At 41.1% G+C, this 25566-nt stretch overlaps 1 long non-coding RNA gene across 9 annotated transcripts in view; it reads left to right on the top strand.

The window, feature by feature from the left end:
- LOC116406542 overlaps nucleotides 1-25566 on the top strand; it is a 56518-nt gene that overhangs the window by 3049 nt on the left and 27903 nt on the right. For 3 of the 9 annotated variants that reach the window (XR_004219528.1, XR_004219527.1, XR_004219526.1), the window contains exons 2-9: nucleotides 4537-4718; nucleotides 6322-7481; nucleotides 7810-7880; nucleotides 8430-8614; nucleotides 12357-12597; nucleotides 15282-15332; nucleotides 17972-18192; nucleotides 21554-21752. This is a non-coding gene — a long non-coding RNA (uncharacterized LOC116406542). Of the gene's footprint in view, nucleotides 1-4536; nucleotides 4719-6321; nucleotides 7482-7809; nucleotides 7881-8429; nucleotides 8615-12356; nucleotides 12598-15281; nucleotides 15333-16709; nucleotides 16866-17971; nucleotides 18198-21553; nucleotides 21753-25566 lie in introns of all 9 variants that reach the window. The other 6 variants (XR_004219533.1, XR_004219531.1, XR_004219529.1 and 3 more) reach the window with 6 other exon arrangements.

The following is a 25566-nucleotide window of genomic DNA, read 5'->3' on the forward strand; positions in this document are numbered from 1 at the left end:
GCGTTGATAACAACTTGGGTTGTCCTTGTCCTCTTTGGTCCGGATGACATGGCGTCCCAGATTTCCAAAAAGAACTTCGAATCGTCTTCCATTTTGCCACACTCCATTTTAAATGATCCCTCTACCCATCTTGGCTTCTGAGAGACACTGCCACTCTGAGAAGCTCTTTTTATACCCAATCATGTTGCCAATTGACCTAATTAGTGTTATTTGGTCTTCCAGCTCTTCGTTATGCTCAAATTTACTTTTTCCAGCCTCTTATTGCTACTTGTCCCAACTTTTTTGGGATTTGTTGACACCATGAAATTCTGAATCAACATATTTTTCCCTTAAAATGGTACATTTTCTCAGTTTAAACTTTTGTTCCGTGATTTATGTTCTATTCTGAATAAAATATTAGAAGTTGGCACCACCACATCATTGCGTTCAGTTTTTATTCACAATTTGTTTAGTGTCCCAACTTTTTTGGAATCTGGTTTGTACATTTTCTGTGATTTTGGTGCATTTTTGTGTATTTTATTGCATTTTTAGCCATTGTATTGCATTTTCAGTTATGCACAGTTGTTGTTTGCTTGATTTTGTCTGTAAAACTTATTTACCCAAGCCAAAATACTCAAACTGTTATTCTGACCGCAGATATTATTAGGCAAAAAAAATGATTTTAGTGATTTTATTTTTATTCTTACCAATTTTATTGTATTTCACATTGTTCTTTGTTACATGTTCCATGTGCACATGGACATTTTGTCTGCTGTATTTCAATTTGGCATTCTCTGTACCCCACATAATGTGGTAAATCTATGCATATTGGGCATCAAACTGTTCAGTAGACCCCTGGCGTTCATACTTAGAGTGTTTTATGTTGGTACGTTACTAAATGTGGGGGTACATAATGAGGCAACATGCAAGCTTTGTGACGATTTTTAGAAATGTCACAAAAACCTTTCTGTTTAAGTTGTATTTACCCATTTTTGTTTTGTCAGAATGTGTACTTTCAGAAAATATATGGGTTTCTAGGGTCTCCGTACTGTTAGGGGGTCTTATGGCACATAATACACATACCGGGTGCAAAAACTGCATGAGTAGGAGCGTCTTATGTGAAAATTCATATGCATTATTTTTACTTGGGTGCCCCTGTACACCACATAGTTTGGTAAATCTATGCACATAGGGCATCAAACTGTTCAGTAGACCCCTGGCGTTCATATTTAGAATGTTTTATGTTGATACGTTACAAAATGTGGGGGTGCATAATGTGGTAAAATGTAAGCTTTGTGATGATTTTCAGAAATGTCATAAAAACCGTTCTGTTTAGCATAGCTTTGTAGTTTGGTAGTTTGCAGTAAAAAGATGTACCGTATTTTTCGCCGTATAAGACGCACTTTTTCTTCCCCAAAACTGGGGGGGAAAAGTTGGTGCGTCTTATACGGCAAATACACATTTTTGGAAGGCTCTTCCGGCGCGCCTTTTCGCTCGCACCCCCCCCCCCCCGTGTCCGGCTTTAGTTGCGCAGCTGCTGCTTTCATCTCAGTGGGAGAAGAAGGGAGTCGCCGCTGCCTTTCCGTGCCAGCCTGCCAGAGGCGTGTGTGTGCAGCAATGGGCGGCCGGGAGATATCTGTTCCCGGGTACATGTAACTGCCGCCCGGCTCAGGATGGTCGGGGACGAGCTGCACCGGCTGACTGTCAGCAGGAAGAACAGCTTCGGTAGGAAGAAGCTTTGTAGCTGCTTCTATCTTCTCTATATGGCCACTCACCTGGCGGCTCTGTGGCAGCCATGTCTCCCTGTCATTCATTGTGGGAGTCTCCATAAACACCGGCTGACACCCAGGCACTGCCTTGTTGTAGCCCTGTATTAGAGTTTCCCAGCGACACATTGCTTCATAGCTCAGGGTACTCTATTGCACAGAACTTTTCTTGTCATTTCTTAAAGGTGATGTAAACCCCAAAAATAAATTTGTAAGTTTTATTTTTAGCTTTATTCATTTTTTTTTATTTTTATGAAAATGAACAAACTTAACTGAAAAGTAAACCCAGAACAATGTCACATGACATGTCACACAGCAGGATGGCAGTTTCCTTAGCCTTCCCAAACTTGCCTGACAGTAAAAAAAAAAAAAAAAGTTAGCAGTAGCAGCTGCATTTCCCACCCTAGGCTTATACTCCAGTTTTCTTAGGTAAAATTAGGTACCTCCGCTTATATTCGGATCGGCTTATACTCGAGTATATACGGTATATTGTACGCATGCTCAGATCTTGCTTTTGCTGAAGGAGAGCTGCATTATGGGATTATTTTTTTGTCCAAGTCAGCGTTTTTTTTCTAAACAGTGGTGTTTGAAAAGATTTACTACAGTATTTGGTTCAGAATCTTTTTTTTCTAGATTTTCCTCCTTTAAAATTGGGTGCGTCTTATATTCCGGAGCGTCTTATATGGTGAAAAATACGGTATTTACCCATTTTTGTTTTGTCAGAATGTATACTTTCGGAAAATGTATAGTTTTCTAGGGTCTCTGTGCTGTTAGGGGGCACATAATGCACATGCCGGTAGCTTAGGGCTCTGGCACACGGAGAGATTAGTCGCCCGCGACAAAACTCCCTTGTCACGGGCGACTAATCTCCCCGAGTTGCCATGAGCCGCCAGAGCCCTTATATTGCAGCGTATACACTTTGTATGCACTAACTTCCTTTTGGGGTCTCTAAATGCCAGATACATTGGTGATCCTATGCACAATGGGCATCAAACTGTTCAGTGGACCCATGGCTTTCATATTTAGGATGTGTTTTCTTGGTACCTTATGTTATGTGGGAGATAAGGTGCTTGAAATTGGAAGGTTTGATGCGATTTTCAGGTATTTCATTAAAACTGGCAATTTTGGGAAAGCATTGCGACTCTGTAGTTTGTAATAGAAAGACATGTGTGCCCATTTTGAATTCGCCCGAATGTGTACTTTCCGAAAATATATGGTTTTCTGGGGGGGTCAATGTATTTTTTGTGTTTTTACCCCACAGATAATGCAGTAAACATGTTGCATTTTCAGTAGCTAAAGAGATCTCTGGGGCAATTTCTATGCACTAACTTACTTATGGGGTCTCTAAATGCCAGATACATTGGTGATCCTATGCACAATAGGCATCAAACTGTTCAGTGGACCCTTGGCTTTCAAATTTAGGGTGTGTTTTCTTGGTACCTTATGTTATGTGGGAGATTTCTTTTATTGAAACTGCTAAATTCAGTAAAGCATTGACGTTTGGTACTTTGGAGTTGTAAGACATGGTTACCCATTTCGGATTTGTCAGAATGTGTACTTTTCAAAAATATATGGTTTCCTGGGGTAAACCTAATGTTCCGGGATTTTTGGCTTTGGAATCTAAAATATGACGTATTCTGCTGTAATGCTTTGAAAATGTAGTAATTTACTGCTGGGAGTTTTTGCGAGTTGCTGAGAGTATAGAAGTCAGAAATCTCCATAAAACTGTACATATCAGGTATTGGCACGTTCGAGAGATATGAGGCTTTCCAAATCAGTTGAATTTTTGTCCATAAAATAAAATATTTTTTTTTTTTGTATTTCAAGCTCTAAATCTTGTTCCAGAAGTGGAAATACACAAAAACTCAGGCAGATTTGGAAAGCTCAGGTTCTCCTGAAAAAAACAATATATAGTTTGCCTACCTAAACTTAACCCTGCCCCCAGTAAAAGCCCCTAAATTGAGAGAGCACCCAAAGCCATTTTGCAGGTTCAGGGTTGGCCAGAGTTATCCAGTACCCAGTCATGGGGCTTTAAAGCCTGAACAACTGAATGCCACAAATGTTCACAGAGGAAATACATTTAGATTTTAATATTGCAATTTTTAATATGCAAATTAGTTTTGATTGGTTGTGGTATGGGATTTGTTGCACCCCAAGCTCCATGACAGTGCCCTGTTTGAGGGGTGTGTTCCATCTGTGAAGAGAGGGTGATACCCAGATTCCCCTTTGGACCCCACTTTGTGTAGCTGGGGTGGGTGCTGCTGGACTGCTCGAAGAGAGAGGCCTCAGGGAGAGACGGGGGGCAGGAGCCCTGATTAATGAGAAGCCTTAAGCTAGACCAAACACCTTAGTGGGAATTGGGTAGGGGACTGTGAGAATCACCATTGTTTAGTTATTGTCTAAGTCTAGCTCCTGTCTTAGCACACTAAAGGTATGGGAGACCGGCAGGGTATTTAGTTATTAAGTATGAGCAAGCCTGTGCTCCACTGAGAAGGGCTAAACAGTGTGGGATTTGTTCCTTTTGTGACACCGAGTAGAGACCTCAGAGAAAAGGGATCCAAGTTAGTTTATATTCCATGGGAGGCAATCGCTGAATTTTCTAGAACAGTATGGCTAAATGCCCATTGTAAGATTACCCTGTGAAGGAGCTGACACTCCATTGTATATTTGATGAGATGGAATGATCTATCAGTGATAGATGCTGCATAATGTGATATCAATGTTCAGTCTAATAAGTGACATACCTTCTTTTTCTTTTCTTTTTCAATAACTGTGTTGTTTTTTGTTTAAGAACCCCTGGCACCCAAGATTTCCTCTGAAATTGTAAGGGACTGAATTTAACCTAAAGACCCTCTACCTTCACTATGCCTATAAGGGCCCAGCTGCAAGAGAGAAAGAGAATGAGGCATTGAGAGCAAGAGGAGTTCTACATCTACATCATACTGGAAGTTACCATAACGTTGAATATGAAATGTAAGTTGTTATCCATGTCTTTCTACAGGTTAACATCTTAGTGAGGATCAATTGCCTTTACATAGATGCCTATATATGGAACATCTTGTTTTAGCAGGTAGAATATAAAAGCAAACTGCTCCATATTTGTTAAATTGCTAAAGTTATTTACAGCATTCTGCTATTTAGAAAATGTATTGGGGGGAATTTAATGTTTATGAAGACATTATATTCCCACATATTACCTTCAGAACATTAAGCAGTCAAGTTGCTTAATGTTCTGAAGGTAATATGTGGGAATACAATGTCTGTTCTGCTGGAAATTTTGCAAGAATTTTGCACCAAAAGTAATTTTACCTTGGTTGCCCAGTCACTTAGTACCTGGATAGTTAAAACTGCCACCTAGTGGCTATGAGAAGACATTACATAAGTGAAGATGTGACTGTAAATTGAATAAAAAGCATACCGTGGGAAACAGATCAGGTTGCAGATTATTGCCAGTGCTGCAATGTAAATATTGTCATGCTGTTACTTTAGAATTGTTTTTTAACTTTTTTTTTTAAAAAAAAAAAAACACCTTTGCAGAGAAAATCTCTGCTTAAGAGCTGTGTAAGAAGTGAATACAGTGGAAGCAGCACAGAGTGAGGGGGCTAAGGAGAAACCGAGACCCCCTACCACAGAGCACACCAGGGGTGATTGGAGGTTTCTGCCACCCTATTTTCTGTCCCACTATTGCGGGGCCTTCAGGTGTGGGTGGCAGAAGGGCCTGGGTATCCAGAGTTAGACCCTTGGCCTTCAGCAATCAAGTGAAAGACTGTGACACACAGAATCCTAGCTCTGCTGACCACAGTTGCAAAGTTGCAGGAAGATTACTCCTAAGGGTGATGGCCGATGGAGAGATTTGTAGCCTTTTTGTTGAATCTGCGCTACCGCAGGTGACATATCTCTCAAATTCTTTGGCAATAATGTAAATTGTGGGTGGGAAAACATACACATCGATTCGTTTTCCGTAGTCACCACAGGCAAATTTCAGCAAATTGGGAAAGCCAAAGCAACTTTCATGGTTTTCCACTGGTCGATCTACATTATTGACACTGGAAAAGCATTTTCGGGAGGTGAGTCACCCGCAGTAGGGCTCCTGTCTGCTATCACCCAAAGGGGTAAGGGACCATTATGGGCATGTTGTAGACAGTAAGGGGGCAATAATCAGAGTCAGGTTTTTAAAGAAATTTGTAACTCTGGCCCGGCCGTAGCTAGTGTTTAACCGTCTGGGCCAGTGAAAACCGGCCTGGTGGTAACCCTACACCAACCTAATGTGGTAGCTGCTATCCTAAAGAAACAGAAAGAGCTTCTAGGGCTGTTTACTCAGGTATGGTAAAGCATTCTACGGAATAAATATAGAATTCTATCTTGCACTATTGTGGTCAATCTATTGGCAATATACTGCCTCAGTAGCTTCCCTTCTCCTTTAATTAAGTATGTGGGAATTAATGTGTAGCCACAAAAGTATTTCTTAATTTTCTGTAAAATGTCTTCTTATGTTCTTGTGAATTTTGTTCTCATATATTTACCATAGTCTCATGTGCATTACGGCATCCCTTTTGCTTTTTTTTTTATCCTGCAGGAGGAAACTTTGGCCGTCGCTGGAAAATAAAATGCTGCATATGCTTTCCCACTGGCATTCACTTTATTGAACATGGGAAGGCATTTTGGTCTCTGGCAGTAGTGGAGATTTAACGACTGGTGACTAATCTCCCTATGGGGAATTGTTGAATCCTCTGTGGATAACCCCCTCAGCTGATACCTCATAATAGACCATGGCTAGGATGTGTATGGGCATAGCTAGAAATCATCCAAAAAGCTCTTGTAGATAAGAGGATGACTTATCTTTGCTAATTTCTCAATGGTAGCTATGGGTTACAACAGCAGTTTTTTTTCTGCCCCCATCGTCTGCTATGCCTTCACAAAATTACCGAACACAGTAATTACTGGTACTGGAAACACTGGAGACAGACTTTTTCTGCCACCGCAATCATAGTCTTACGCTTTTTCTACTGTGCCCTTTGTTCTTTTTTAAAAAAATTAAGGGAAAATATTCCTTCTTCTTAATATAGAAATGTATTGTCACCCTTTCCATAGTTAACAGACACTTTAGGAATCACCTTAAATTGGCAGGTAGTGGGTTGCCCATGATTTTGTTGCTATGGCAGGGGTTGGGATGCTTGCCCCTCAAAGTTATGCCCCAGGTCTGTGTATAGTTCAATTTGCAGGCAGCCAAGCTACTGACTGGGAAGCCCCTGCATCTTAACAAAGAGAAAAAATGATTTTTAATCACAATGTGGTTTATTTTCTATATTGAAGTATGCTGTTTGTTAATTATACATAAAGGATACATCTTTCTGTGCTGGTGATTTAGGCAGCAGCAAAGAGAGCAAATTGTAAGAACATGATTCCAAGACCCAAACATGTAAGGGGAATTAGAGGCCACTTAGTATTTTTATGGTCACTAACTAGCCCAGCTCCCTCCACAAATCTGTTATCTCATCAAGAGACTTTAAATGCTAGAGGCATGTTATGCAAGGGGGAGACGTTTTCACTTTTGCACCTTTAATTTCTAGATGTGTACTATATTTGAGAAAAGGCTGCTACATTGCAGTCTATAGACAACTTCCGTAGTGCTGGTTGGAGCAACCACATTGGCATAGGTACCTTGACTCAACATCCGGTAGAACCACTCCTTCACTTTTGGACTACCCTGTGTACCCCAGGTACCACCTGTTAAAGGTACAGTAACAGCATACCTATGTCAGTATATCTGCTCTCAATCAGAAGCAGGTTAGGAATATATATATATATATATATATATATATATAGTTGCAAAGGTAATTTGGACCCTAGCAACCAGATAGCTTCTGAAACTCCAATCTATAGAGCTTCTAAACAAAAAGTAAAATAAGTAAAAAAAACTACAAATAATAAATAATGAAGACTGATTGCAAATTGTCACAGAATAATACTTTGTACATCATACTAAGAGTTACAGGTTAATGGTTAACAACCCCTTTTAAAGGACCTCCAATTTACTAGTTTTATTTCTACCTGTTTTATTCAGCCACAACCTTCGACCTCTTCATGTGACATAATGAGGAAGCAAATGTATTACATCAGATTTGGGTACTATAGGTACGATATTTACAAAACCTGTGCTACACCCTGCTTCTATACCCTCCGATAGTTATGCCACTATAATTAGGTTTCTGATTATATTGATGTGACATCCCACTCTGTGAGAGGACAGTCCTGGACTGACCTAGGCAGGCTTGGACTGGAAAACTGCCAGGATAGGATAGGGGAGAAGTTACAGGCAATACAATGGGCACCTGCTAAAGACATGAGCATTCCCTACCAAACATGGAAGCATTTGACAAATCCTAAGAAGATTTCCTATTCTATTTCCTTGCCTGGTTAATGCAATTCCCGCATCTTCTCATCTACCCAATGAATATAATCTGCAACTACATTACATTCCCTATGAGGGGGCACCTGATAACCCAGACTATGAAACGGAGAAAAGAATCCATTCCTAATTAAACTAAAATGCAGTCAAAACATTGTGTTATTTTTTTCCCTTTTATAAGGATATGCCATAACTGTGATAAATTCAAGTGTGTCCGTATCACATTAAATCCTGGTTTGAGTTTTTTGATTAATTATTTTTTCTTCCCCCCCCAGCTTTTTGAATGTGGATATATGTCCAAGTTGCTGCACTAAGCATACAGCCTTCATCCCATGATGGGGAATGGTGGAGGATTCCAAGAATGACCATTATAAACAGAATCTTCAGCCTGTTAGGCCAGTGTGAGAATGCTTGGTAGAGCAGCCAATACCCACAGGAGGAGGGCACCTGTCACTCGCAGGTACTGAACCTTTCACTGTTTCTTCATTTGATCCATTCTCTCACTCTCTAACCTACTATATGTTATTCCTTCAAAATGACACCAATACCCAGAATAAAGACACATACACACAGTGGCTTGATGGTAAACCTGTGACAGCACAGTTTTATTAATAATAATTTGAAACTTATAGATTTTATAGAAAATATGATTAATAATTATTAAAATTAATAGATTGGGCTATTTTGGTCCTAAGGAAGGCAAAAACCTCTTGAAGCTTGGGCCAATCTGCTTCACTAGAGGGAAAAATTCCTTCCTGACTCCTTAACGGCAATCGGATTTCTCCCAGGATCAAATGCGCCCAATTAAACCAAGGGTAGGGGGAAACAGTAAACAATATGGAAGCATACACACGAGCACCATTTAGCTGCAAGGTGAATCCTGCATTTCCTTCTAAGCAGCCTGCAGACCCCGGCTTCTGCAGTGTGCTGGATGGAATGAAAAGAAATTCAGGATTGACCGAGTTTGCCTAAGGGTGCTTTTGTTTATGGTGCCATATTGGGTTGAAAGAGGAGGTAACGTGGGAGTAACAGGGGTTAGTGTAAGGGGAGGCGCTACTGGTGCTATTGCAGTGAAAGGAAAGGGAGGCAGTGGTGGTGAGGGAAAGGGATATGGAAGCATATACATGAGTGCCATTAAGCTGCAGGGTTAAGGCTACATTCCCTCGCTGCAGACCCCGGCTTCTGCAGTCTGATGGATGGAGCAAAAAGGAGAGTCTACCGTGTAGCTTAAGAGTGATTCTGTTTATGGTGCCATATTGGGTTTAAAAGAGGTGATAACGCTTATCTAATTATTATCTATTATATATTATATATTTTATTAACTAATAATGGTTGAACTGGGGTAAATGTAATAACATAAAAATTGCATAGCTGGTGAAACTATAAAGGGAGAGACTGCTGGTTGTATTACAGTGTAAAGAGAGGGAGGCAAAAAGAGTGATGTGACCGCATAACAAAAATGCTGGGTTAAAGCTGCATTCCCTTCCATTCCATTGAACCCAGGCAGCCTGCAGACCCCGGCTTCTGCAGTCTGATGGATGGAGTAAGAAGGAATGCAGGGTCTACCCTGCATTTAGCTTAAGTAGTGTTCCTTTTGTGCTAAACCTTGTCCGCGCTTGGCTAAAAAAAATTTTTTATTAAATTCGGACAACACTGAGTGAACAAATATAGTTAATTAATCACATGTGAATCTACTTTACTAGACCCTAAAGTGCCCAAACTAAATTATATATGTTAAGTGACCAGCTGCCTTCCTCCAGAACTAATCCCCAATCAAAACAAACTAATCATACAACAGAGTTGGCGCTCACAAGAAACAACCACCAATTTAAGTGATTTATAAAACAATTTATTAGTTATTTACAAAACAGAATCCTCATATAAAAAGTGCATCAATACATGACTTAACAATTCTTGTTTGGATGGGAAATACAATGTACATAATGAGAATAATTAGTTTAAGAACAGACCCATATAATAAATCAGAAAGCTAATGAGTATAATAATTAAATAAATATATATAAATATATGGATTAAAAATGAGTGAACCACATTAGGGATAATTGCACTAGTATCTAATCCTCAATTTAAAATATTGTACATGATGCGACTTTACCATTAATCCGTCGCTAAATATAGCCAATAGTGAAATACACACCAGTCCCTATAGAAACCTCACTCCAAAGTAAGCGTTTAACTTATATGTCTCTAAGGGTACTAGTTGAGACTTATAGCCTACAAACTCATATATGGCGTTAGCAGCAGGTATTATAAGGCACAATCCCCCACACTCTAGAGAATATTGAAAGGAACTACCCTCTGTCCCGGCCGGGAACTTACTATAGGGCACAGCCGATGGCGAATCCTGCTCCTACCTGTGGCGCAGCAGCGTTTTTCTCCTAGCGGTGACGTCACCTTCGTGAGTCACAGGTCAGGCTACGGGTCCTCACAAGCCAGTGAGGACCCGTAGCCTGACCTGTGACTCACGAAGGTGACGTCACCGCTAGGAGAGAAACGCTGCTGCGCCACAGGTAGGAGCGGGATTCGCCATCGGCTGTGCCCTATAGTAAGTTCCCGGCCGGGACAGAGGGTAGTTCCTTTCAATATTCTCTAGAGTGTGGGGGATTGTGCCTTATAATACCTGCTGCTAACGCCATATATGAGTTTGTAGGCTATAAGTCTCAACTAGTACCCTTAGAGACATATAAGTTAAACGCTTACTTTGGAGTGAGGTTTCTATAGGGACTGGTGTGTACTTCACTATTGGCTATATTTAGCGACGGATTAATGGTAAAGTCGCATCATGTACAATATTTTAAATTGAGGATTAGATACTAGTGCAATTATCCCTAATGTGGTTCACTCATTTTTAATCCATATATTTATATATATTTATTTAATTATTATACTCATTAGCTTTCTGATTTATTATATGGGTCTGTTCTTAAATTAATTATTCTCATTATGTACATTGTATTTCCCATCCAAACAAGAATTGTTAAGTCATGTATTGATGCACTTTTTATATGAGGATTCTGTTTTGTAAATAACTAATAAATTGTTTTATAAATCACTTAAATTGGTGGTTGTTTCTTGTGAGCGCCAACTCTGTTGTATGATTAAGTAGTGTTCCTGTTTATGGTGGCATATTTTGGTTGAAACAGGAGGTACTGGTGGTGGAACTGCGGAAGGTGGCAGGTGAGGCATCACTGGTGGAACTGCAGTGAGTGTAAGAGGAGACACTGCTGCAGAGGAAGGAAAAAGAGGCACTGTTGTTAAAGAAACCAAGATATGGCAGCATACACATGAGTGCCATTAAGCTGCTGCATTCCCTTCCATTCCATTGGACCCCAGGCAGTCTGCAGACCCCGGCTTCTGCAGTCTGATGGATGGAGTGAAAAGGAATGCAGGGTGTAACGAATGCTTTAGGGCGCTTCTGTGTATGATTCCATATCTGTTTGAAAGAAGAGGTCCTGCTGGTGGTGGCAGGGGTGGCATCGTTGGTAGAAATGCGGTGGTTGTCAGAGGAGGCACCGCTGGTGAAAGTGCATGGGAGCACTACTGGTGTTATTGCTGTGTAAGTAGGGGAGCACGGCTGGTGGAATTACAGCAGATGTAAGTTGAGGCACTGCTGGTTGAACAGAGTTGGATGAAAGCACTGGTGGAAATATGGAGGATAGATGGAGATGCACTGATGGTTTTACCTGAACACACTATTGGTGGTGGCCTGAGGTAGCTTGTGGAAGGGTCACTGCTGATAGAACTGCATTTACTTGAAGAGGTGGTACCTGAATGGTGGTACTGCAGTATTTGGTACTTTGGGAACTGCTGATGGAGCTGTTGGTAGGTGCCATTTCTAAACGCCTATAAAAGCCAAACAATAAACTTAGAATTAAATCCACACAGTTTTACAATTGATATTCCTGTAGATATTCTATAACACTTAGGGGATGCACTCCCTTTTGGTTACCTTGTTATATCAACAAGTTTTTTGGTGATTTTGGTTTTTGTGATTAATTTTCATGTATAATTGCAGAAGAGCAATCATCTCAGAGGTCACCTTAGTATTCCCATAGAATCCCTAATGTGCCTGATTCCCATAACTAGCCCTGCTCTGATCAGTTCCCCTGCACCTTTAACGTAAAGAATCCTAATGCTGGGCATTTATTCTTCTGATTTGTGCTATTTGTCTTTTTACTCAGGCCCTTTCTTACCTATTATCCCATTAGGACCTAAAATGCCGAAAAGTTGAAGTCCTGAAAGGCTTCTTCAATGTCATCTGCAATTTCAGCACAAGGTCCTTTGGGCAGCGTTAGATTGGCTGGCAGCTTGGTGTACTTCTCAGCAAAATAGCTGACATCCTCCGGTCCGTTGAGGCTGGGTACGTACGGGGCTGTTGCCTTCCCATCAATGATGTCATCCCAGGCTGTGTTCTGCAAACAGGTACCATAAAAATGCTTGTTATTTGTATGTATGTATGTATAACTTTATTTATAAAGCGCCACAAGGGTACGCAGCACTGTACAATCTTACAAAATACAAAATTACACACAGGGAGGACAAGTGTTATAATAAATAAATACAATAAATATATATAAATGCACAGGGAATACGTTTCATGTGGTATGAGACAAAGTAGGAAGGTGGTCCATGCCTGGTAGGGCTTACAATTATTTAAAGTTATTTAAAGATCTTCAGAAAATGGCACCTTACGGCCATTTTTAGAAGCTAAAGATATGAAAGGACTGTACCCCTGAGATAGTATCCAGGGGTATTTCCCAGAAGATATAAGAATTATTATGACACTAGAGACAGAGAACTTACATTAAAGAATGGATGATGAGCTACATCCTCTGCATCATCCTGGGTAGAACCCAGTCGCTCCTCTGGATTCTTCATCAAGAGCTACAAGAACAGAAAATGGCAGTTACATGTACAGAAGCATCGGGGAGACTCAAGAGTTAAATTTTAAAGTGGTCGCTGAGCTAAAGAGCTGGTTGTAATAAACATATAGCTCTGTGCTACTTACCTGTGATATAAAGCTCAGTGCTTGTGGTTCCAGGGAGTCAGGATAGTGTGGCTCATCCTCCTCAATCCACTCATACATGAAATCTATGTCCATTCCGGTGAAGGGTCTCTGCATTGTATAATAAGAATGTATTAGGGGACCAGGATTATTATAAAGAGAGAGTGCTTTATGAGGTTAGATAAATAACAGTAGATCTACTTATTTCTGTATTACCTCCCTCTATAACTGACCAGTGGCAATTTCTACTTACTGTTCCAAGGAGCATTTCATACACGATGACTCCAAGAGCCCACCAGTCGACAGCTCTTGTGTATTGCTCCTCCTTCACGAGCTCTGGTGCCATGTAAGCTGGAGTGCCAAGTATGGTGCTTGTTCTGTCTCCATATCCAATGCCTTAAAAAAAAAAAGCCAAATTGTAAGTGATATTTATTGAGGCATTAATGCCAGTGTAAACCGTAAATTAGTCCACTTTGTGCTGGATAATTATACAAGGCCCTCTTACCTGTTTTGCCCATGCCAAAATCGGCGATTTTTAAGTAGCCGGCTTTATCTATGAGTAGATTTCCTGGCTTTAAATCTCTGCATTCAAACAAAATGGAGATATTATAATGACACATTAAAACTGCTGCCAGACAATTCTGCCTCTTGTTCTATTTCCTTCCCATAACCTTCTAAATAGTGACTTTCAACCTGTAGCTGTTCTGCTGCAAAACTGCAACAGCTTCAAAACTCCAGGTTGTACTCGCCACTAAGGGTGAAGACACACAGAGCTACTAGTAGCAGCTACTTTTTCATGGCTACGAAACGCTACAGAAAATACCCTGCCATAGACAATAATGAGAATTGCGTCTGCTAAAACACATATTGAGACTGTTATCAGTAAATGATCAGGATTGTCTATTTTAGTAGCCACTACAAGTAGCTGCTACTAGTAGCTCCATGTGTCTTCACCCTAAAGGTACCGAGCTCTTTATAAACTCTTACCTGTGTATGACATGTTTGGTATGGATCGCCGACAGACCTAGGGTAATACAGGCAGCGTAGAACCTGCAAGCATAAGGAAAATACATTTGATCATTATATGCTGCTTTCATATAGGAAATGTAATATTTAGTGTAACTTAATTTATACTTACGTAGCTTTCTCCAGATCGAAGTGCCCACAGCTCTCCAGGTGCGTTCTTAAAGTCCCTCCTGCAACAAACTCCATGATAAAAAATAGATGATATTTGCTGGTAAATGTGGCATATAAATCCACTAAAAACCTGTCCGGATTCACCAACTGCCCAATCTGCTTTTCGGCTAAGATGCTGAAAGATGAAAGAGAAAATAAGTGCAATATAAGTAAAATATAATGGTAACAAAAGCAACTGGATGGAAGGAAGGCAAGTGAAGAGATAAGTGTATAAAATGAAAAAGACTGACAGACAGAAAGTGACTGCCAATTAAAAGCTTAGGCCTATCAGATTATGCAATCATTCCCCATGTGCTTACCGTTGAATTTCCTCTTCGTTGTTGATGTTGTCCTTCTTGAGCACCTTCAGGGCACAGATTATATTTGCCGGAAGGTACTCAACAAGTAGGACCTGGCATAAGAGAGTGAGTTTAGTGACACTGAATGTTCCCTTGTATATATTGCCAAATTCTAATTAGAGACTTAATGACTTACCTTGCCAAAGCTTCCTCTGCCTAGAACTTTAATGCGACGAAAGTCTGTTGCATTAAAACTGCAGAACTGCAGCTCTCTGGAAGGGAAGAAACAGAAATTGTGTCTTATGCAACGTAGTATATATATATATATATATATATATACACACACTATTCATTTCCAGTATTGAGGTTTTGTCTTACTGAGTGCTTTGGGTCTCCTCTAATGGCTTCTCTGCCTGGCAATCCCTCTGAGTTGGACTATAATCACCAGGGTGAGGGCCCTGTGATGTTCCCGAGGAGTCTCCTTCATGCACTTGCACGTCGCTATTGGGATAAAGTAATTGTGGTAAAAGATCACTATAATGCAAATGTACAGTTAATAATAGAAAGCAAGCTAACCTGCAGCCTTGCCTATAAAGAGTGATCTTACCTGTCTTCCTCTTTCTCAGGCTGCTGTTGTTCCACATTGGCCTCTTCGTCATCCTCCTCATCTTCTGCAGGTAAGTCACTATAAGTATAATACAGGTTAATGTCCATTCTTAATCCCTTGCTTAGTTATTGATTACCTGTAAGCTATCCTATTGCTTCCCTCAGCTGATTCATTCTCCATAATCCCCAATACTGTAGCACCCCCGCCATATCTCATAGAGGGCACAGTATTATAGGGGCCCTCTATAATATTGTGTATAATGGAATCTCCCAGCTAAATGCATGTTCATATTACCATTTGTCCTCTTCTGCATCTTCATTTTCCTCTACAGGTACTTCACTTTAATTGGAAGAATAACACAGTTATTGTTAAGATTGTATTGCTCTTATTTGAAAGAATAGGGCAGGGATTTAATCTGGCCTCTGAGAAACTCCAATAAATCCTTACCTGTCAGGTGGAACTTGGGGCTGCTCTATCTCTGGCCCCGGTTCTTCAGCAGAATCATCAGGATGGTGCTGCAAACAAAAAAGGATCACAAGGATAAGATAAGGGGAAATGTTTGTGCTCTGCCCAAGACATAAATGTAATGTCAATGTAATGTACTCACTTGGGAAGAGTCACTGGCGGTGTCTGAAATGACCGGAACCTCAGGCCCAGTGACCTTCTCTGCTGGGAAAACTACATCGATGTCATTTGTAGTCTCAGTCGTCTCCAGTACAGCATCTGAAACTATGGAAAACAAGTTTGATAGACATAAGGAGTTTCAAATACATGATATTCTTAAATCCGAGGATGCGAAGGAGGACAATTTGAAATGCCCATGTTTCTTTTCACATTGTAGAATTGTACCTGGTTAAGGCTTAAGGGCTGTTTCTTGATTTTTATGACTTTTGTTTTCAAATATACATGCAAATGCTTCCAAGTCAATGCAAAGTAATTTATATTCATGCAGAACTAAGTGTGATGTCCATGAAGTGGTAGTGGGTGTGCTGTTATGGTGCCACACAGTTTCCACATATAATGAAAATAGGAAAGGAAAGAGGCCAGAGATAGTTGTAGCTCACCTCGAGTGTTCTCTGCTTCCTTCCGAGCTATCTCCTGAGTGAGCTTGAGGAGAGAGGAGTAAAGGGCTTTCACCTTTTCCTCACTGCTCTTCCTCAGCTCCTTCACCTGGGCTTTGGTCTTTCTGTTCTTGGTGGCCCGGTACAGGTTTTCCGCCCCTGCTGCTACGCGTGTCTCCTTTCGAATGGTGCTTACCAGCTGATGTTTCATAGCTAAAAGCTCAGAATAATCAAAACACTGATTGGTGTCCTCAGCCTATAGAGAACGGAAAAAAATGAAATCAGCTCAAACTTTAGTGAATGTTAAACTAATAAACATGTGAAGAACTGCAAAAAACAGCTATTTGACTAAATATTTATTATAAGCGGAGGAATTTTCTTTGCAGTGACAGTTCCCCTTTATATCTGGTGGCAAGGCCTCACCCTCAGGCAGGAAACAATGGCTTTATATTTCCATCAGCCTTACCTCAGTGTTTTGCTGCTGGTGCAAGATGTTACACAGCTTGGCACCCATCTTGAATCTCCTGTATCAGGAAAGAAAGGTTGGTATTAGTCACTGCTTTATTGGAGATAAAAAAAAAAAAAACTACAAGCTCAAGTGGTAACTAGAAAGGGAAGTTTGATGAAACCTGTTTAATGTGCAATCTCTAGGTAACCTGGTACAATTTATACTCTGTATAGATATCCTCTATATACTGACGATTCAATACGCTGTACAAGAAACGATTGTTAGGAATGTTAAATGTCTTGTTTGTTTTGAAACAAAATAAATAAATACTTTAAAAAAAAAAAGAAAGGGAAGTTTGAGAACAAACTTCATGTTGGGTTAAAAAACATGAAGTCACTGAATGGAATCTGATCTGTTGTTTGCTCGGCCCACTTTTTCTAACCTTGGACCACAGTTATGTAGTAAAAACCACTGTGCAAGGTTTGGGTACCCTGGTTTTAATAGTGTCTGAATGGCAGACATTTTAATTTCCCCAATGAAAGCCAACAAGTGACATCTGATTTGCGATTGGTGGCTCCGCTAATAAGAAGAAGAAGAAGAAGCTGAATAATAAGCTGAGGATGAGGAACAGTCTGTTGGGTTTTGCAACCCAACCTAATGACATTATCAGACGTTAAACCAGGACTACTTATATCAGCCAATTATTTCTTACAACTTTCAATGCAAATGGTGGAAATGCATGTTTAAACATTATACAGTTACAGCATTTGTCAATACATGTTAGTGTATGAGCCCTTCAGTAAATTACCTTGGGGGCAGTGCCGCTATTTCTAATGCTCAGTGATACTGCAGGGAACAGAAGCACTGCCAGCCAATGGGGTCATTTAGTTATGTCCAAGTCAGTGGTCAATTAGGCACAGTTTTATTCTTTAGCTGCAGTAAAACTACAACTTTCACAAAAGTTAAAAAGCTGCTAATCATAGGACATTCTAGGTGAACTACACCTTTATGAATCACTGAACAAATATAACTCTTTCTCCAGCTTATTTATTCTATAAATGTTTCTTTAATTTTAAAGGTGAAGTTCGTGCTTAAATTACATTTTATTCTCTGTGGTGGTTGTTGGAACACTTCTGTCTGTATGATATGAAAAGTACAGTTTAAGCTTGATGAGAATTGTTTTGGTCTTTCTGCTTCCAGATTAGATCTGGTTAAACTGTCTATGGAAGAAAAAGGCAAAGGATCACAGGTGCATGATGGGAAAGAGACAGCTTCCCACAGTTGAATCCTGAGTGAGAAGGAGCCATGTGAGTGAGGGTTTGATGCTCGGGCCATGCAGCACTGTATCTGCAGCAGCGGAGGAGTTCAGTGCAACACAGAAGAACACCCCTTGCGCCTTGGTACCTCACTCATCAGAACCAGTGAAGTGATTTACTTTAATATTTCGCTCTCCTAGTGTGACCTTTCTTAATGTCCCTTTCCGTGGAATGTTGGGAATTGTAACTCCACAGATGAGCCCATTTTAAAAAAAATTCTAATTTCAATTTATCTTCCATATTTTAATTCTTCCCCCCTTCATGGCCAGTTGGTGTTAGTTGGTAAACCCCTGGAACTATAGCAGTGTTGCACGGTGGGAACCAGGCCCAAATCTTACTCCGGGGTCTCTAAGCCCCTATCTTACAAATCTACAGGTAGGAATTATGAATAATAGCTGGCGCTAAAGAAATAATGAACAGCTTGGTACATCCAAGAGGGAAAGATAACCGTACTCAGATTATAGAGGGGGAAATGCAGGACCAGTACCTTTGTCCAGAGGACCCCAAATGGGAAGATGAAAATATCCTCTGGGCAGGGAATCACTCGAGTCTCCTCTTTCCTTTGCTGTTCTTCTCCCTTTGGTATTGCCGATATCGTTGTTAATCACCAAAGTCGCTTGCAATACTTACCGCTATGGGAAGAAAATAAAATAAAGGATTGATGAGAATATAAGGGGCAGTGGACCCTGCCGCCTCTGGAACCCCAGGAGAGTAGGTAGCCCATTGGATCCAGACTGATAAGCAATATCAATACAAAGTTGCAAAACTGCTCCTGTTTTAAATTTGGGGGCCTTAAAATGAACTAATATTAACCAGGGATACAGCACATAACCCCCTCTGTTATATAAAAGAATATGAGCTACTCTGACTCCAAAAGAAATGGGAATGCATGAAGTACAGATCCCATAATTTTCAATCATTTTCAGACTATAGAAGAAAATGAGCCTGATAGCTTGTGTGTATGTGCTATTTAGCTAACAAACATGATGGTCATCCAGGATGTAGACTTTCCTCACTGGCTCTTGTAAAGAGCCTTTATCTCCCATAATGCACTCTGATGTCAGGCATAAGAGGTAGTTAGCATTGGTTTGCCTCTAATGTCAGAGCTGGCTTATGACAAGACTGCAGATCCCATTGTGCACTGAGAGCAGGGATCATCTCAATATCCTCAAAGAACCTGCTTCTCCCTGCACATACCCAACATGTCTGCTCCCCATAACCTGCTCTACTCTGATTAGTGCCCCTGCACCCATAACACAAGGGATCCTAACACTTTAGCATTTATTCTACTAACTGTACTAACTCTTCCTTATCCATCATCCACTCTAGTGCTAAGGCTACTGACCGTTGCTAGGGTGAGTGGGACCCTAACGTCCAAATGACAGTTGGCAGTTACAGCTAAAGAGAGGTAGATTAAATGGTCTAATAGTTTAAAAGCAGCAGTAAGCAAACACAAAATACACAATGTTTTAGAACTTCAACTGAGCCACAGGGGATGCTGGGAAAAGTAGTACAGCTATAGCTAGAGAAGCAGAGGTTTAGGGCTAATGATACAGTGATTATGATTTTCTACTGCATTTTTGTTCTGCAGCTCTGCACATTAAAATCGACTTTTTTTGAGGTTTTACTCCTGCTAACAATGGCATACCCCATAATTAATTGGCTCCTCTGCATTTGTATCTCCTGATGGCTGCACCTAAAATTTACCCCCCCCCCACACACACTTTCTGCATTTTTGGCAAACACACTGACAATTTCCAGCAGTTTCATGATTAACATCTCCCAAAACAAGAGCAAGCAATGGGTACAATTTTGGGTCTTTGGTGCCAGGGAACAATTTTGGGATATTTGACTCCACTGCCCAAACTACTATAAAAGCTACTATAAAAAAGTTGCCTAAAATGTATCCCCCCCCCCCTTTTTGTCAGCAAATGTTATTGGTTAAGATGACAGACATTTCCAACGGACAAAATTATGACAAGCATCTCCCCAGGCAATACCAATAGGAGATAATGGGGTGGTAATTTTTGGAGCTTTGGTTCCAGGGGGCAATTTGGGGGAGTGTGACCCCACTAATAAGCTTCTATAAATCATGGGTGCCAAAAACCCCAAATTGCTTAATCCCCAGTTTCTTAATCTGCTCCACTTACCTCTGAATCCAGAAATGGTATAACTGCCGTTTGTGAGAGCCGTTGGTGATGTCACTGAAGCACAATAACTGCCAAACTGACACATACTCAGATACATACAGGACTGTGATTGGCTGTATAGTGAGACTTGGGAACAATTGAGCTTGCACTGACTGGGCTCCCCTATCCCTACTGATGATGACCCTGCTTAGATCTTCTCTGACTGGGGGCCCACTAGCTATTAAGTGAACTACAACTCAGCTACTGGTTATCATAGGGAATGCTGCAAATTGTAGTTTAGCAATGGCTGGAGACATAGTTTGTTGAGGCAGATAGAAGTATTATATTAGGAATATATTTTTTTGAAGGCTCTACTCCCGTGCTACCAGGGAGTTGGCTTACATAGGCATTGCAAGGCATAGTATCCCTGGCAGCTTGCAGCCAAATGCCAGTTCATATGCGGCTGTGATCATATGGCAGGAGGCTGAGAATATATGTGCAGTCAATGCATTTCCCTTCTTGTTGTTGGGGTCACTGACCCCCAGAAGCTACACAGTATTATAAAGGTTGAGGTAGGAAAAACATTTTTGTACCAAAGAAACAAGGCTGGAGATAAAGTCTCTCTGTCATTCTTCCATCTCTATTATGATTTCCCTCAATGTGCCCCCATGTCTGTATCTGGGGGTGCCACCTGGCCAGTAAAGTTGGTATTTGATGCCAGTGTTATTAATAGGGAAGAAAGGCAATGTGTATAGGAAGGATGGATTTTATTCAGACTATGCTGAAGCCCATTTTGTTAGAGATGCGCTCCCGCGGGACCCTCTATTGCCCCATTACCCCTGCCAGTAACGTACAGCTTTAGAGTAATTGCACAGAGGGGGATTTAGGATATTTTTTTTCCAAGTGATTTTATGCTCTATATCAACCCCATTCATCTCTATAGCAATCACCGGGATCCACAGAATTGCTGTGCCCCTGGTTTTCGTGCCACTGTCACTTGGCCCTCAGGTCTGGGCAGTTGCCATATAAACCAATAGGGGTGATACTAAGGGTTTTACCATTACTCTGTACAGTCTCCCTTGTGCCTTCGGCTGGCTTGATTAGTCTGTATATTAATAATAGTGTTATTATTTGTATCCATCTTTTTGTTTTCAGCCCATCAACTATTCATATCCCATTCTTATTTCCAGACTGCTGTGTGGTTGTTAGGGTAATTAAGCTCTAGCAACCAGGCGGCTGCAGTTCCAGAGAAGAGTAAATCCAAATTGTGTTAGAATGTTGCCATCTGTATGATAATATGGGTAAAGTTTAAGCTGAACTGTCTGTTTAACTTCCAGGTGGGATCTGTCTATGAAAGAAAAAGGCACAGAATCAAAGGTGCATGATGGGAAAGAGACAGATTCTCACATTTGAAACCTAAGCGAGAAGGAACCATGTGAGCAAGTCGTATTGATGCTTGGGCCGTGCAGCTCAGGAGGAGTTCGGTGCAACACAGAGGAACAACCCTAGCAGACTGTACCAACATGCCCCCTGCAGGTAAGTACAAGTACAAACACCCTGGCACCTCACTCATCTGGGTGCTTTCAAAAGCTCATTAAAATATTTGATTAAATATTTTGCTTACATAGTAGGATCTTCCTTTGTGTACTTTTGGATTTTTACCATATGTGAGTGACATAAATGTTTCCGTGGCAATTCCACATTGGTGGGTGTGTGTGTGGGGGGGTCGCTGGGAATTGTAATTTATCAAGAGATGAGACAAATAAACACTTCCCAATCCCCATTTCCGTAATATAATTCTACCCCCGCCTAATGGCCAGTTAGTTTACCACATAAATATAAGAATTAATGCTTAGAATCTCAAGCACATATCTAATACATGCGGGCAGGCAAGGGCTGTAATTGCCAAGAATGTATATAATATGTTCTTTGCTTTATAGAGGTGGTTCACCTTTAAGTTAACTTTTAGTATGTTATGGAATGGTCAATTCTAAGCAACTTTTCAATTGGTCTTCATAATTTGTTATAGTAATTTTTTATTTGTTATAATTTTTAATTATTTGCCTTCTTCTTCCAACTCTTTGCAGTTTAAATAGGGGTCACTGACCCAGGCAGCCAAAAAACTATTGCTCTGTGAGGCTCCTTTCTCTCTCCCATTCATATTTTAGTCTCTTATCCAAACCCCTGCCTTGTTGCTAAGGTAATTTGGACCCTATCAACCAAATAGCTGCTGAAGCTCCAAACTGGAGAGCTGCTGAACTGAACATGAAATAACTAAAAAACAATTCATTAAAAATGAAGACCAATTGCAAATTCTCTCAGAATATCCCTCTCTACCATACTAAAAGTTAACTCAAAGGTGAACAACCCCTTTAATAGCTTTAACCTCTGCACCGGAGCAATGGCAGTTAATATCTAGGCTGTTGTAGCTTGGTTCCTAATGATATGTGGGACATAAGGTGCTGTAAATTGGAAGCTTTGGGGTAATTTTCAGAAATTTGTACTAAACGTGTCAAAATGATTCATATGTCTGTAAAGCAAAGCTTAGCATTGCAGTGTGATTGAATAACATTCAGCTTCATCTGCAAACTCTTAAATCACCCAGTTTCTGGCTGAAATTGGCTGTGTGTGCCTGCACCCAAGACAAAGCAGTGCTTCCGGGCACAGGCGCTCAAGTGTAGGGGCGGATTCTCAGCCGCTATTTATCTGCAGACCAAGGATCCGCCCCTTGTGACACTTGCCTTAAACTTTTTGCATGTACCTGTCAGGGAATCACAACATAACAAGGACCTTGTGTGAGTGGGGTGTTGGGGGGCCAGGTGGAAAATTAAGAGGAGGACTGTTTATGCCGGGGAAGCATACACAGTGTGGGTGGGGGCAGGCGGAAGTAAAAATGGTAGAAACTAAAAGGTGGGGGAAAATGAGTAGTGGAAAGAAAAACAGAATGCAATTGCACAGAATTGAGAAGACATTGTATCATTTGACAGAGGACTAAAAGAATTGGGTCAACTGTACCATAGGGTAAAAATAAGGGGAGATTGCCATGTACAAATAAATACATTGATATGGCAGATAGGGAGGAGAGCAGGATGAGTTAATGTGACAGTAGGAGAAAGGGAAAGATGAAGAGAATGGAAAGAAGGTAGAGCAAGAAGAGAAGTTTTAGGGAAGGGGCACCTGAAGCAGTGTTTGCCTGTGTATTTTACCCAGGCAGAGAAAAGTGGATCTGCTTCTTCCCATAGCTCCATTCACAGGCATGGCATCGACCTGTTTGGGGACCCATGAAGTGGATATTAGCATGGAAATGCAAAAGTGTGCATTTTTGCGCTGATGAATTGAGCTATGGGAAGGAGCGCACAGCACAGCTTTCCTCTGCCTAGGTGAAAAAGAAGAAAGCAGACAATCTGCTTCATGTGTCCCTGCCTTAAGGGTAAGGGCAGACAAAGTGAAAAGAAGTGGATCTGCTCCTGTACGCTTCCACGTTTAGCTGCAAAGACAGGCACAGCTGTGTACAGCTACACTGAGTGCAGCAGAGCAGAGATTGGCCCGAAAAACACACAGCATGTGTTTTTTGACTGATCTCTGCTCCGCTCTGCCTGGTGTAGCTGCACTTGGGCCGAAGTTGTGCCTGTCAGAGCAGCTAAACCTGGAAGCGTATAGGAGCAGATCCACTTCTCTCCACCTGGCTACAAAACTCATGTGAGAAAAGTGGGGCCTACACTTTGTGTGCCTTTGCCCTAAACTGATTTGGAGGAGATGAATATCAGAGAGATACTAAACAAGGCAAGGGATGGGGTAAAGATAAACACAAATCAAGAAAAATGGACAAGAATAAAATGCCAAAGTGGGAAAATAGAAACGAGAGGGATCTGAGAAGATAACATGTAATTGTAAAATACCCTGAGCCCCCACTTCGGCAACTGGCATTGCTGCTTTATGCCCGAGACCCTAGCAGTTGTTATACCACATCTGACTGCACTGTTTATGGCCACTGCACTGGCCACACAGTGTGCTTAAAATCTCCTAAAGTGGCCCTAAAATCTGTATCCCTGCGCTGAAAAGTATAGCTTCAGCTTAAGCACAGGTACACGGAGCAGAGAGTGGCCAAAAAAAAAAACCACGAAAGCAGGAAGCAGGATCCCCTTCTCTCAGTCTGCAAAATGATTCCCATGTACCCATGGCCCTAACAAGCAAAGGTAGTGCCTGTTGGGGCAATCATGGATGCACATGGGGAGATTATTTATATAATTAAACTGACAAACTAAATCCATGACTGACCAACGGGCATTACCTTTTCTAGTAATTTCCTTTTTGTACAGTACTTGTATAATAGTATAATGGTTTTTACTGTAGCCCTGAACTATTTCAGCTGTGTCAATGTTACTATTGGTACAGGGCATTTGTATCTGTATTTAGTGGGGCAAAGTCTAACTTAAGGTCATGACTTTGACAATGATATAACACGCACAGTCTGCTGTAATTCTGCCCTCCTTTTGATGTGCCTTCATAGCACCCACTTGTGTGAGCAAAAAGGGACCCTTTCCAGACTGTGTCTTAGGAAGACTTATTAGCTGACCCCTATTTGTTTTAACGGGTGCCGTTTACTCCAGGGGCATTCACCTATACAAACCAGGTGCTTTAGCTCACAGTACATAGAAAGGAAGAATGACTGTTAATATCTGATTTGTTGATATGGTTAACTTGGAGTAATAAATGCACGTGGGGCAGTCTTCAAAGCAAAGTGGATGTTTGGGGGGCTTATTAATTCATTGGATGTTTGTACTGGCGTAGATACCGGCATCATTAAGGGCCCATCTTTCTGCACAAGGTGGAAGACAATAGAACCCTAGTCAGTAGAGGATGAGGCTAAAGTACTAACATCTGTTATTAGCAGTGGCCAAGATGTATGTACATAAGAAGGGACCCTAATTGTTATGAGACACAGAATAATGTATGTTGCTCGTGGGACCTATGAGCAGGGCTGGAACTAGGGGTAGACAAAAGAGGCACGTGTCTAGGATGCAAATGTGGAGGGGCGCTAAGGTTGTACCTCTTCTGTCTGCCTCCCCCCTTCTGTAACTCCAAGTGACAGCTGGCTGGGGAGGGGTGACCGCTTGGATTTTTCCTGTTTCACCTTGTATGTGTCTGTGGGGGAGTGATCGGCAGTGGGCTTTTCCTTTCTCTTGTGCTGCCCCTGACTACTTTAGGAATGCCATTACTGACTAGAATTAATAATAATTGGTGGGCTAATACACAGTGTAGTGGAATGAAAGGGATAGCTAGAGATTTCACAACATTCCCTACATGATCTGAATGTATTGCTGTAGCTGAAAGAGGGACCAATGAAATA

This window comes from Xenopus tropicalis, chromosome 8 (assembly GCF_000004195.4).
Source record: "Xenopus tropicalis strain Nigerian chromosome 8, UCB_Xtro_10.0, whole genome shotgun sequence".
NCBI lineage: Eukaryota > Metazoa > Chordata > Amphibia > Anura > Pipidae > Xenopus > Xenopus tropicalis.